The sequence below is a fragment of the Amblyomma americanum genome, chromosome 8 (assembly GCF_052857255.1).
Source record: "Amblyomma americanum isolate KBUSLIRL-KWMA chromosome 8, ASM5285725v1, whole genome shotgun sequence".
NCBI lineage: Eukaryota > Metazoa > Arthropoda > Arachnida > Ixodida > Ixodidae > Amblyomma > Amblyomma americanum.
In genome coordinates this window covers 139,173,592-139,186,358 of record NC_135504.1, presented here as the reverse complement: position 1 = coordinate 139,186,358, position 12,767 = coordinate 139,173,592, and positions in this window count along the sequence as shown.

The window sequence follows — 12,767 nt, the reverse complement described above, 5'->3', positions numbered from 1 at the left end:
CCTTCTTACGTTACTTCTGGTGTGCCTCAGGGCAGTGTTTTGGGCCCTTTACTCTTCCTAATTTACATAAATGATTTGCCACTTAATGTTTCTTCTCGCTTACGTATTTTCGCTGACGACTGCATTATTTACAGATCAATTAACAGTACTGACGACCACCTGGCCCTTCAAAATGACCTTAGCCTAATTCATAGTTGGTGTAACACCTGGTTAATGGCTTTAAATGTGTCAAAATGTCAGGTAATTTCTTTTAGTCGTAAGGGTGACAACTGACATTTTTTATACAACGTCAATAATAACAAATTGTTACATACAGTATCGTATAAATATTTGGGTGTTCACCTAACCGATAACCTCTCCTGGACAGACCATATTACAGCCGTTTGCGCAAAAGCTTCAAGGACATTAGGTTACCTACGTCGTAATCTGAGTAATTCACCTTCCCGATCCGCAAATTGGCCTATCAGACATTTGTTCGTCCTCAGCTCGAGTATGCATCTTCCATTTGGTCCCCACATCCTACATACTTAATCGACATGCTTGAATCACTCCAGCGTAACGCAAATGAAACTCGATCATTCCATACAGCCTTTAGTTCTTCGCCGTAATATCGCTCTGTTATCCTTGTTTCAGAAATATGTTTATAATGCCACACAATCCACACTACATTTCCAGACCGCCTCGAACACGTCTCGTCGTTTAAATAACCACTTAAGTTTTGCGCGCATGTACGGTACGACACATGCTTTTAACTTTTCCGCACTCCCTACCGCCATTCGCTTGTGGAATAATCTGCCTGACCACATTTCTTCCGAGTCAGATCAAGAAAAATTTCGTCATCTCCTACACGAGCATTGTTCATAATAGCACTTACAAATAACTTTTTCTTGTTTCTTACACTTGGCAATCTGCTTCGAACTTCTTGTGATATTTGTGATGCATTGCTATCTCGCTCCTGTGAATTGCTATTTTATGCTGCGTCGTGTGTTCACTTGTATGACCTGTATATATTATTGCTTTTTTGCGTCTTTTTCCCTGAATATCTCTTCAAGAATTGTACTCCCTGATATGTTCATTCTTTGTGCATTTTACTTTCTAGTATTAATGCCTTACGTAAAGCTTTACTCATGTTATTTCCTTAAGTGTACCTTTGTGGCCTTTCATTACTACAGTTGTTCCTGTTTCATGTTTTTATCTTGGTAGTAATGTTGATGAGCCCTGTATTGAGGTGTATCTTTTGTATACCACTTTAGAAGGCTGCTTACTCTGTAACCCCCTTACACAATGCCCCCATGGGGCCTGTAAGGAATATTAAATAAATAAATAGATGAGGAAAAGCTTGCACTGAAGGAGAACAACTGCGCTTTCCCAAAAAAAGTGCTAATGAAATGAAGACACACAAAAGAACTGCGCGGCACATCACACATCAGATAAGAATGCGCGGAATTGACCTTCCATGCAGCACTCAGTAACGCCGGCCGGCAGCCTGTTCCACTCATTGATCGTCCGTGGAAAGTACGAAGCTTTGTAAATATCTGTCTTACATTTAATCTCCCGGATCTTCCACTGATGATCAAGTCGTGTAGAAAAAAAGTGAGGTTGAAGCAGGTACCGGTCTTTGCCAATGGTCAACCTTCCAAAATAGACGGGATGCATGATTTGCAACCTCAAATGTTTCCTACGGTTAGGTAAGGATCCCCAACCAAGGTGGTTTTTAAGAGACTTGACACTAGTTACGAAGCTGTAATTATTGGACACAAATCTCGCAGCATTATTCTGGACGCGCTCGAGCATGCCACATAAGTAAGCAAACTGGCGGTCCCATACAGGACATGCATATTCAAGAATTGGTCGTATGTACGTGAAGTAGTACAGTTGTTTGACATTATAGATGGCGCTTTATTGAAATTTCGTTTTAAGAAATTAAGCATTATGCAGGCCTTGGATGTAATATACTCAACTTGCCTCGTCCACGTTAGGTTAGATGTAAAATACCAGTTAGGTTAGAATAAACACCGAGACACATATTCAAGTGCTTTCTGCAAGGGAACATTTTGTAATGAGTAACTTGTTTTGTAGAGGGGAACGCTTTCCAGTGTAGGAAGTAAACTGGCATTTTTTAGCGTTCAAAGACATTTGCTATTTTGAGCACCAGTGCTGAATCCAGTGCATATGATGAGAGAACCGGGCAGTCGTCTGTGAAATGTCAAAATGGGCATGCAGCTCCAGATCTCTCGGCCGCTAATGCCAATAATCTTTCGCTGATTAATGTGCTCATTTTTTTTAGCGCTAGCTACATTACGGTAGCATTGCGAGCCTCCAGCGTGGCGGTGGCGGCGCCGCCACCCTGTGGCTGCGCCACCACGCTGTCACGTGGTGCGGGGCAGCTGCCGGCGGCAACGTTACTAGATAGGGTCGTTGGCCGGCGGCGCGGCGTGGTGGCTGGTCACGTGATGCGGAGCAGCTGCTGCTGCCAGAGGCGCGGCGCGCCGGCGAAACCGAGCTGCAACAGCTGTGCGCATGCGCTATGTCAAGTGGAACGAAGATGAAGGAGGAACGCCCAGAGGAACGGAGCGGCGAAAGGGACTGACTTTGCAATTTAACTGTGCATGTTCCACTCGGCCAGCTGTAGCTATCCCGTCACTCCGGGTTTAACAAGAGCTAAACCACCACCAATTTTTGTAGCGATAGCTACATTACGGTAGCATTTCGAGCCTTCAGCGTACTGAGGCGGCGCCGCCACGCGGTTGGTCACGTTGCGGAGCAGCTGCCGGCGGCGCGGCGCCGTGGTTGGTCACGTGACCAAGTTCCACTCGGCCAGCTGTAGCTATCGCATCACTCCAGGTTTAACCACAGCTAAACCACCACCAATTTTTGTAGCGATAGCTACATTACGGTAGCATTTCGAGCCTTCAGCGTACGGAGGCGGCGCCACCACGCCGTGGCTGCGCCGCCACGCGGTTGGTCACGTTGCGGAGCAGCTGCCGGCGGCGCGGCGCCGTGGTTGGTCACGTGACCAAGTTCCACTCGGCCAGCTGTAGCTATCGCATCACTCCAGGTTTAACCACAGCTAAACCACCACCAATTTTTGTTGCGATAGCTACATTACGGTAGCATTTCGAGCCTTCAGCGTACGGCGGCGGCGCCACCACGCCGTGGCTGCGCCGCCACGCGGTTGGTCACGTTACGGAGCAGCTGCCGGCGGCGCGGCGCCGTGGTTGTTCACGTGACCAGGTTCCACTCGGCCAGCTGTAGCTATCGCGTCACTCCAGGTTTAACCAAAGCTAAACCACCGCCATTTTTTTTACACCCGCGGCGGTTGGCCGACGGTTGCATCACTCGCTCCGTGTAAGGAGGGTGTCCCGGCGCCGGCTCCCGGGCACGTCTGAGCGTGTTAGGGCTAGGGGCTCGCGAGACGAGCCTGCGCTGGGCCTGGCTTAAAGGGGTTGGGACATCAAATTTTGAGGGTATAGTAAGCTTGTTACGGGCTTCCTCTGTATGCAAGGTCACCCACGGCGAAGTATTGGACGCAACAAGCGCTTAAAATATATTTAAATTGAGCTCCAAAGAGTCCCCAAGTGCTCTTTTTCACGGTCGAGGCCATCGCTATCGCTATAGGTGGTGACATAACGTGACGTACTATGAACGGCGAGGAGCCTGCTTCGGCGACTCAGCGGTCGGTGTGCAGATCGGCATATATGCCGTCGCTGACGCACCAGCCAGCACCTCATATCGGCTGCCGAGCGAAACCTTCACGTCGATGAGACGACTCGTTTGCATGTTCTCCCTAATACCAGAGTCCTTCAATGCTTTTTCTGGTCACGAAACTCCTCCGTCACGCAAAGGGAGAGGTTCATATACCGCCCACGCCTGCCGCGCCGCGGCGCCACTGGGCACTGAAGGGCATCGTTCGGAGAGCCAGACGGCGAGCTCGCACTGTCGCGACCGGTCGGGAAGCGCTGCCGCTAGTAATTTGAGTGTGAATTTCGACGTCTGCTATTGTGTTGTGCGTTGACATCATGTAACTCGTGTGCGTGGCACCATGCCGAACACTTGTTGCGTACCAGGATGCCGTTCCGGCTACAAAGGCGTGACAGAGAAGGTCTCGTTGTTTCGCTTTCCTGCTGACAAGGAGCTGTCGGAAAAATGGAAGCGTGCAATACCCCGGGAAGAAGCTGGTGACTTCAGTTTTGATTCTAAATATGCGCGTGTTTGCGAAAAGCACTTTCACGCTGCGGACATCATTCGGGTCGAGGAATTTGCTGTGAACGGCGACGCGGTATCATTGCAGCGGGGGAGGCCGGCGCTGCGCCCTGACGCTCTTCCAAGGATTTTTGAAGGCCTTCCAGGCTATTTGACAAAGTCCAAACAACGTAGGCGGTCACCAGTAGCTCGGAAACAGGTGAAACGACGTCGCGAGTCATCATGTTACAGCCTGCCGACTCAAGATGCCGCCGAAGCGTGCTCGTCTGCGACTGATCCTGCAGCCGCGGGTGACGACATTGACGGTAAGAATTGCTTGTAGGCTTATTTTCTGTTTGCTTATTGTCTCGGCAGATCAGTGGCTTCCTGTCACGAGTTCGAGAGGATTAGTTTTAAGCAGTATTTTAATCTTTTTGCAGTGGTAGCACTGACGACGACCGACAGCGGTCGGGACCGCACCTCGGACGCGGCCTGCCAAACAGATCAAGTCGTCGGCTGTGTAACTTGTGTTGAAGTACAATCATTGAAGCGCCAGCTACGTGCCGCAAAGCAACAGCTTGAGCACTGCCAGAAAAAGGTGGCGACATTGAAAGTGGAGGTTAAAAAGCTCCAGAGGCTTCACCAGAGCGTTGGGAATCTCTCGGAACGCGGAAAGCTGATATTTCATCAGAGCGTGATGAAGGCAAATGCAAAGTCTGCGAGAGCTGTGCGGTAAGTGTCAAATGCGCACCGTGCGTAAAATATTGAAGGAGTCTCCTGCTTTTTACTCGTTTTTGTTACTATTTGGTCATGGAAAAAATAATATGCGTAATCTGTATTATTTCAACCTGAAACCTGCCAGATATTTCAGTCGAGCTAGGGAAATGTATCTTCTTTCAATGTGAAATGGCATCTTTTGTATTGATAACTGCGTTCATCATTTACCACAACAGTGAATGTCATCAGAACATACATGCACTCTGCTAAATAACTGATGGTGTAGACTGAAGCACTTGTTTGTATTCACGTGTCCACATCATGTTAGCCTCCTTTTTATCCTATGTAGTATGTACTTCCAAATACATGAAGAATGCTTTTTGTAGCTAAAGAAAATAATGGATTCTTGGCGACATATTTGCAAAATTAAGGAATGCTGACAAGTTTCCTGTGTACTGTGGTTTCCTTCTCTAGATTGCCAGCCCAAAATGGCTTGTGTGCATGTGCTGGTATATGTTAGAACCATGCTTTCAAAACCCTCAATGTAGCTAACAGACGTGATACATAAAAGGCTTTGGTGCTGTGCGGTCAGTTCTATGATGCACAGATCAAACATATGTGCTACAATTCCTTCAAGGCGTGCACTGAAGCATTGTGGAGTTTAATTGGCATGTTTGCTTGTCACTTATCTGGTTGCATTTATGCGATATTGCATTGTGTATTGCACTGGGCAAAATTTATAGGTGTCTGAGTTCACAGCATGCCTATGAATGCGAAATAATTTTGTAGCTTTTCTGTGTAAGGTTGAAAATTCTCTACTTCGATTTTGGTGGTGGGCCCCTGCTTATTATAGTGGCTTGTAAAGGGCGCATGTCGTGGCATACGCATGTGTTTGGCCTCTCTGCTTATCTCCTTAATGCATTTGCATCTTGCATGTACATGCATTTGATTGTATGATCATGAATGCAAAACACACTGCAACCTTTCCCCACCAGGTATAAGAAGGAATGGCTTTATGACTGCCTGCTGTTGAAAATTAAGTCAACTGCTGCCTATACTTTCCTTCATGAAAACGACTTTCTACCTTTGCCCAACCCACGCACCCTCTACTCATATATGAAGAACTTAAAGGCAGACTTCGGGTTTGATGCTAGCTTGTTCACTCTGCTGAAAGAGAAACTGCAAGAAGTCCCCGAGAGAGAACGACGAGGTTTGACGTTGTTTTTCATATTTGATGCTCTGCATGTGCCTTACTCAAGTAGGCTTCTATAAAAACATTTTTCTTTGCAGGTGTACTCATGTTCGACGAGATGAGTGTGCGAAAGAACCTACATGTTAGAGAATCTGACATGAAAGTCATGGGGAAAGTGAACTTTGGGGAGCACACCCGGCCAGGGGACCAAGAAAAAGATGCTGACCATGTGTTGGTGTTTCTGTTTCGACCTTTTCTTGGTGGATGGTCCCAAACAGTTGGAACATTCTGTGCGTCTAGTGCTTCTCCTGGCTCTGTCATTGCAAAACTACTACTGGAGTGCATATTACACCTGTCGAATTCTGGTGCTGTTGTTGATGCAGTGACATGTGACAACTCAACAAGCAACCGATTTGCCTTGAGGTCTCTGGGTAATTATCAGACATCACATTAATTTCACTTGTATGACAGCTTGTTGAATACTACTGTGAAACTGGATTCCATCATAAAACTTGTGTGCTTCTTGTAGGCATAAATGGTGGAATGGAACACCCGTCAACATCATTTCAGCACCCTTGTGACTCGTCAAAGGATATCACTGCATCATTGATCCACCCCACATAATAAAGTGCATCAGAAATAATTTGCAGAAAGTTGGAAAGTTTCTGGTATGGGAAACATTATTATTTATGGCATATCGACAAGCACAGAATATTTTTTCACCAGGAACTCTTTTCTCACTCCATAGCTACCGCAAGGACAAGAAGTATACCATTATTATTATAAGGAACTCTTGGAGTACGAGGAGCAACAGGCTGGACTCCGTGCTGTCGCAAAGCTCACAAAAGCCCATGTACACCCAAATGCCTTCCAGAAAATGAGTGTGAAACTTGCGGTTCAGGTGAAACATTCTTCATTCACATTTTTATGGATGAATATATCGAATTACTGTTTGTCTCTGAACAATGCTGGACATGTAACCTGGACGAGTTTTTTTCTTTCCAGCTGTTCAGTGCGTCCACTGCCACAGCTTTGGAATTTTACAGCAACCATGATGCCTGCAAAAAGCTGCATGGGTCTACAGAGACATCAGATTTCACCAGGAGAATGAACAGCCTTTTTGACGCTTTGAATTCTCAAAGGCCAGAGCACGTCCAGTACAATGAAGCTGAACACATTGCTGTAAGATATACGTATGTCAATCTTTTGTGGAGAATGGTTCTCGTGTTTTATTATTGAGCTTACACATGTTTATCTTCCAGATTTTGAAAGAGAATGTCGCATGGCTTGATAGCTGCTGCAAGTACTACATAGAAGAGCTTCCAAAACAGAGGCAGGTGTGTTTTCTCAGCAAGCCCACACGTGAGGCTCTTCGAATAACCCTTATCAGCACTCTTTCACTTGTTGAGAACCTCCTGTCATCTGGGTTTCGCTATGTATTGGTTGGAAAATTTGGTCAAGACCCGTTGGAGGTAAATATGATAGTCACCTTACTTTTGTTTTGAGCAATATCAGTAATAACAAAATATTTCTATTCCAGAGATTCTTCGGCATAGTGAGACATGTTGCTGGTGATGGAGGGCAGCCAACAGTCAAGCAGTTTTTGTTCATTTATAGAATGCTTTCAGTAAACAACTTAGTCCAGCCACCAAAGCGAGCATCGGTCAGTGGAGATAGACCGCAACTGCTTCTCAAACTGCAAGACCTCTTCAATAAACAGAGCTCTACTACTAACCATGTGAGCAGTGCTATATTTAAACACTTCACATTAATATTGAACATGCAGTTTTTGGGCTATTACTGCACTGTTGAGCACAATGATGTTGTAGCTCTGTTGTGGGAATTGAAATCAGCTGGACACTGGCAGTCTTATAAATACAGCTATTTAAAATTTTCACTTCGTCGAGTTTGTATTTGTCGTGCTTGTAGAACAGGGTTTTTCTGTTCATTGCTATGAATGAGGTATAATATATTCTCATGCTATTAGGCTCTGAGGGCCTTCATAGTGTGTCATGCAGCCCAGTACCTAATTTGTGGATGTAGATAGCTGCATTACTGATGGAAGTGTAACTGAAATAAAATTGTTCTTGAGCGCAAGGGCAATCCACAAAAGTACTAATTGTGCTAACCAAAATTAGTACCGTTTTGGAAGAATGGTAGTAATTATTTCTTTGGCCTTTTCTTTAACCAGCACTCCATCATGAAAAACTTGCAATGTAAATTTCAGGTTGACTCTCTGGCTGTTCTTCTGGATGACATTCTTTTGGAGCCTGGTGACTTCACATCTGAAGCCGCAGCTTCCCATCACCAGAACACCCCAAAAGAGGGTATACTTGATTACCTCGCAGGTTACATCACGAAAAAATTCTCAACACTCAGCTGCTTGAGTTGCGCAGAAACACTGAAAGCTGCCCAACACCTTCTGGACTGATACTTGTAAGGTCAAAGGGATATCTGCAAGTTCCCTCAAACCAGCTAATCTCCCTGCTCAAAATTGTGGAAGACCACATCGAATCATTTACAGTGGACAAAATTGCTTGCGGTAACGTGTACATGAACATTGTTGAGAAGGTTCTGCTTGACAGCCGTACTGCCTCAGCTGCTGTTGGGTGTACATCTCACTTTGTGAGTACGACAGCAGAAGTCGTTCATTTCTTTCTGAGGACACGCTTGCATTTTTTCACTAGAGAAAAGAATAAGCAGATGCGGGCAACTGGGCGTGCCATATGTCCAGCAGGTGGTGGAAGAAAGCTGGCGTCGTAAATGCAACACTGAAAGAAGCCACATCACAATCGCCAACAGAATTGCATTTTCTGCCAATGAAGACCTTTTTCATTAACTTCCAGTTAACCTTGTCCTGTGCCTGCGGGGGCCCACACTATGGCAGTCTAGATAATAAGCCCATCTCTTCATCTGACTGAAGCACTCTGCTAAAATTTTATTGGTATCTACTCTGTTGTAAGACACGGGCTGTCTGCTCTCTCTATTACATGTTCATTTGCTCCTCTTGACTTATCCTTGATTCCACTGTTTGTGACTGCTGTGTGTGTGATCTTCATTTTTGCTGTGTGCATCATCATCCCCTATGTTCTTTGGCAAACGCACAAGAGTATGTAGAACTTTGCCCATGCCTTGCTGCCGATGCAAGCTGTTGTATCTGTTTATTGTTCATCACAGCTCGATGTATAGGTATCGCACATGCGCCTGTATGCATAAGCGCTGAGTACTTTGTCCACTGCTGCTTGGGCCACTAAAAGGCGGCTGGCAGTATTGTAAAATAAACATCAGGTTGTGTTTGTTTTTCAGTTCATGCAGCTCCTTGTTTTGTCTTGTAATTACCACTATCATTTTAATTTCCACTGCTATTTGAAATGTTCCTAATCTACTAATTGAAATGTTCTTAATCTTATCCTAACATTTGTTAGCCTCCAAGTTTCCGTGTCATAAGTTGGTGCTAGCACCAACTGTCCTCTTCCTTTTGGGGAAGGAGTTCAAATGGAGACTACCGGCTAATCATCCTGCAGCTCATTTTTGTTTGGCTAGTTTTATTGTCATGGTCAGGTATCCCTGTCACTATATTGACCTCAATAAAAGCATTGCCTGTAGTGTCCTTCAATGCTCTGGCATCGTGAATCTTTTTTCTTTGCCAGTACATTGAACATTACTCTCATCTCTATATTAATTATACTACTATTCTTTTATTTAATTTCATCTTTTATAATATTTACACTGTTACTCAAGACATTCTATTTTTTCTCTGCCTGCATACACGAGTCGAGCAGCTTTGATGATTGCTTTATTGTGCTTTGTACTTATGAGGTCTACAACAAGACTATCGCTTCCCTGCATTGCCACATCCTGTTGCAATAGTTACTACATCTCACTGATTTATTGCTACATATGTGTGCTTTCGCTCTCTGTGAAGCTCATGTCTTCAATATTTTATCGTGTAGTTAGCAAAAATTTTGTTCTACTGTATGCAGGAATATGCATCATTGATGTTCAAAAAGTACTTTCTGAAAAGTATTTGTGCGCTGTTTGCTGTAAACGTTGAAGAATGCTTGATGACAGCTGTGTAATCATATTTTCCTCTCTTTACATATTAAACATGGCTGTCTGTTAACACCGACTTGCTATTGCTTTTTCATTAGTTATTCATATTTAGTTTTCTTATGCCTACTGTGTATAGGTCCATATTTTTGCAGATTGGATGCGATGGTGCAAAAATATGTAGATAACTTTTGTAATTCTTTATAGCTTTATGATGATGTGAGCATTATAAATAAAATTTAGTTTGTGAACTGCATTATAAGGAGCATTCAAAATAGGCTGGGTCAATGGTAAATTGGCACCTAGGAATTTGCAAACTAATTAGGCCAATGCGCCTACTGTGGCAATCACATAGAATTTTGGGGTGGGAGAATTACAAACAGTTCCTCTTAGCATCGAAGAAAAATTAAGTTCGGACACACAGACCAGAGATATAGCTCACAACTGATGAGCCGCTGACCGTATGCATGAAGTGTATGGCAGTTAGTAACACAGATGCGTGCTAATAACAATGCAGCTACAGCAGCCTAAAAAGGAGCCTAAGTTACAGAAGATGGGGCACGAATGAATACACAACTGAACAAATGCAGACGAGTTAAATGTAAGTTTGGGGTATGAGACATCAGAGTAATAACAGAGACCTTCAATGGTAATAACTACAGAACTAGTGACAACAATAAGGACTTAGAAGGCGTTAGCTCGCAAAACAATTGAAAGAGAGGTATGTAAGGAAAAAACAGAGGTCAATATAGAGGGGAAGCGGGTGCTTAGCTGCTGGGATGGCGATCTCCTATTCGAAGGAGGGTAGGGCTGCAGGTAGGTCCAGCAAGGTGAAATCTTGGGCGAGTTGCTAAGTGTTCATCATTTTTGCGCACAGCGAAACAAGAACGGGACAAGAGACGAAAGACTACCACAGACAAGCGCTTGTCTGTGGTAGTCTTTCGTCTCGTGTCCCGTTCTCGCTGCGCTGGGAGCAAAAAAAAAATGACTGCAGGTAGGTCGGTGCGGGGCTGATTCAGTGTCGAGGACGTTGGGACCAGAGCCTGGCGTTGGCTCCTCGCGGGGGAGGGGGGGGGGGAGGCTTGGTGTAACGAGGGTTAACATGGTAGGTTCTGATCGGTGTCGCGATCGCTAGCCGATCACATGCTTGCCTGATGCACGCTCCCGTCCGCACGCATCGACTAGCCCGAACGCTCTGTCCGGCCCTGCGCTTCCACTGACGGCTACATATACGCGTCTTGAAAGCGGGATTCACGCTTGAGCTGTCAGACCACAGTTAGGAGGTGTTGAATGAGGACTACGGTCATGTTTCAGGTCGTATTTCGCTAACTGCACGCTAGCGGTTACGCGTTTCAAGATTTGAGATCGAAAACAACGATGCGAAAGCAGACTGTCCTCGTAGCGAGTATCGCTTCCTTCTGGCAACATCGTCAGCGTTATATCTCGTCTACAAGGCGTTAGTGCGCCGCATCACGTTCAAAAATGTATAAGGGGCAGTTCAGAATAAACAAGAAGCTGCGCAGTTGTACACAAATCGTCTGCTTCAGAGAAGTATCTGTACGTCGTTGCGTCATTTCCTTCCCTTCGCCTTTCTGATGGAAGGTAGTCATATTGTTCTTAGACTAGATTGGAAGGAAAACTAAACCGATTGTCGCTGAAATTTTCGACTAATTGGGTGCAAATACCTCCCGTGATGTAAAGCCGGCTGGACCGGGCAGGCGGCTCCGCAGCGGCTCGGTGCCCTTCAGTAGGGTGCCTCGATGCGCGCGCCCTCTCCGCGGAGCGGCGGAGAGGGCGCGCGCATCGAGGCACCCTACCCTTCAGTGCCTAACGGCGCCTCTAGCGGCCAGTGCTGACCCTATATGAAACTGAGGCGGAAGTTTCGTGACCAGAAAAAAAGCATTGAAGGACTCTGCTAATACGAATAAGCGAAACGAGCGACTCCATTTCATATGTTCACCCTACGGCTCAACTGCATTACGGATAGGCCAAGCGAGTCCGCCGGGTTCGTATGTGTTATGTCGGCGATTACGGAGAGCGAGTTCACAAGTTTTAGCGAATATAAATGGTCCCCGAGCGTAGTTTTGACAACAGTGACCTGAAATCGAGAATTGTTTACATCTAAGGACGCAAATACATCAACGGGAAGCGCCGCTGCGAGGCGGTGTGACCCAGTCTGTCGGTTAATTATGCAGGCGCCCGCGGCGGCAGCTACAGTCGTCGGCGTCGCTTGAGGGCAACAAATTACCATTTTGTTGATCTGAAATGGGTGCCGAACATACCTCTAGATAAACCAATTTAAATTCAAGTGCTGGGCACAACAGAAAAAGCAAAAAAAAAGCAGTTACAACGATTCAGAAACGCCGGCCCTACGCGTTGTCAACAACCTGGCTATGAAGCATTCCCCAGGCTTGTGCTCGCATTCTTCGGCGATTCTTGCAAAAGTTATCGCACCGCGCAAATAAGTAAACCCGCAACCGGCGTAAAAGAGATGAGCTTGCTTAACCTAAGTGGAACGCAGCTTGCTATTCATGCCGAACTAACGCGCAATTCCTGCCTGTATACAGATGCATATACACGATTTCAGTTTCGATACCTGGGGGCTGCCATATTGCTAGACCCCAGC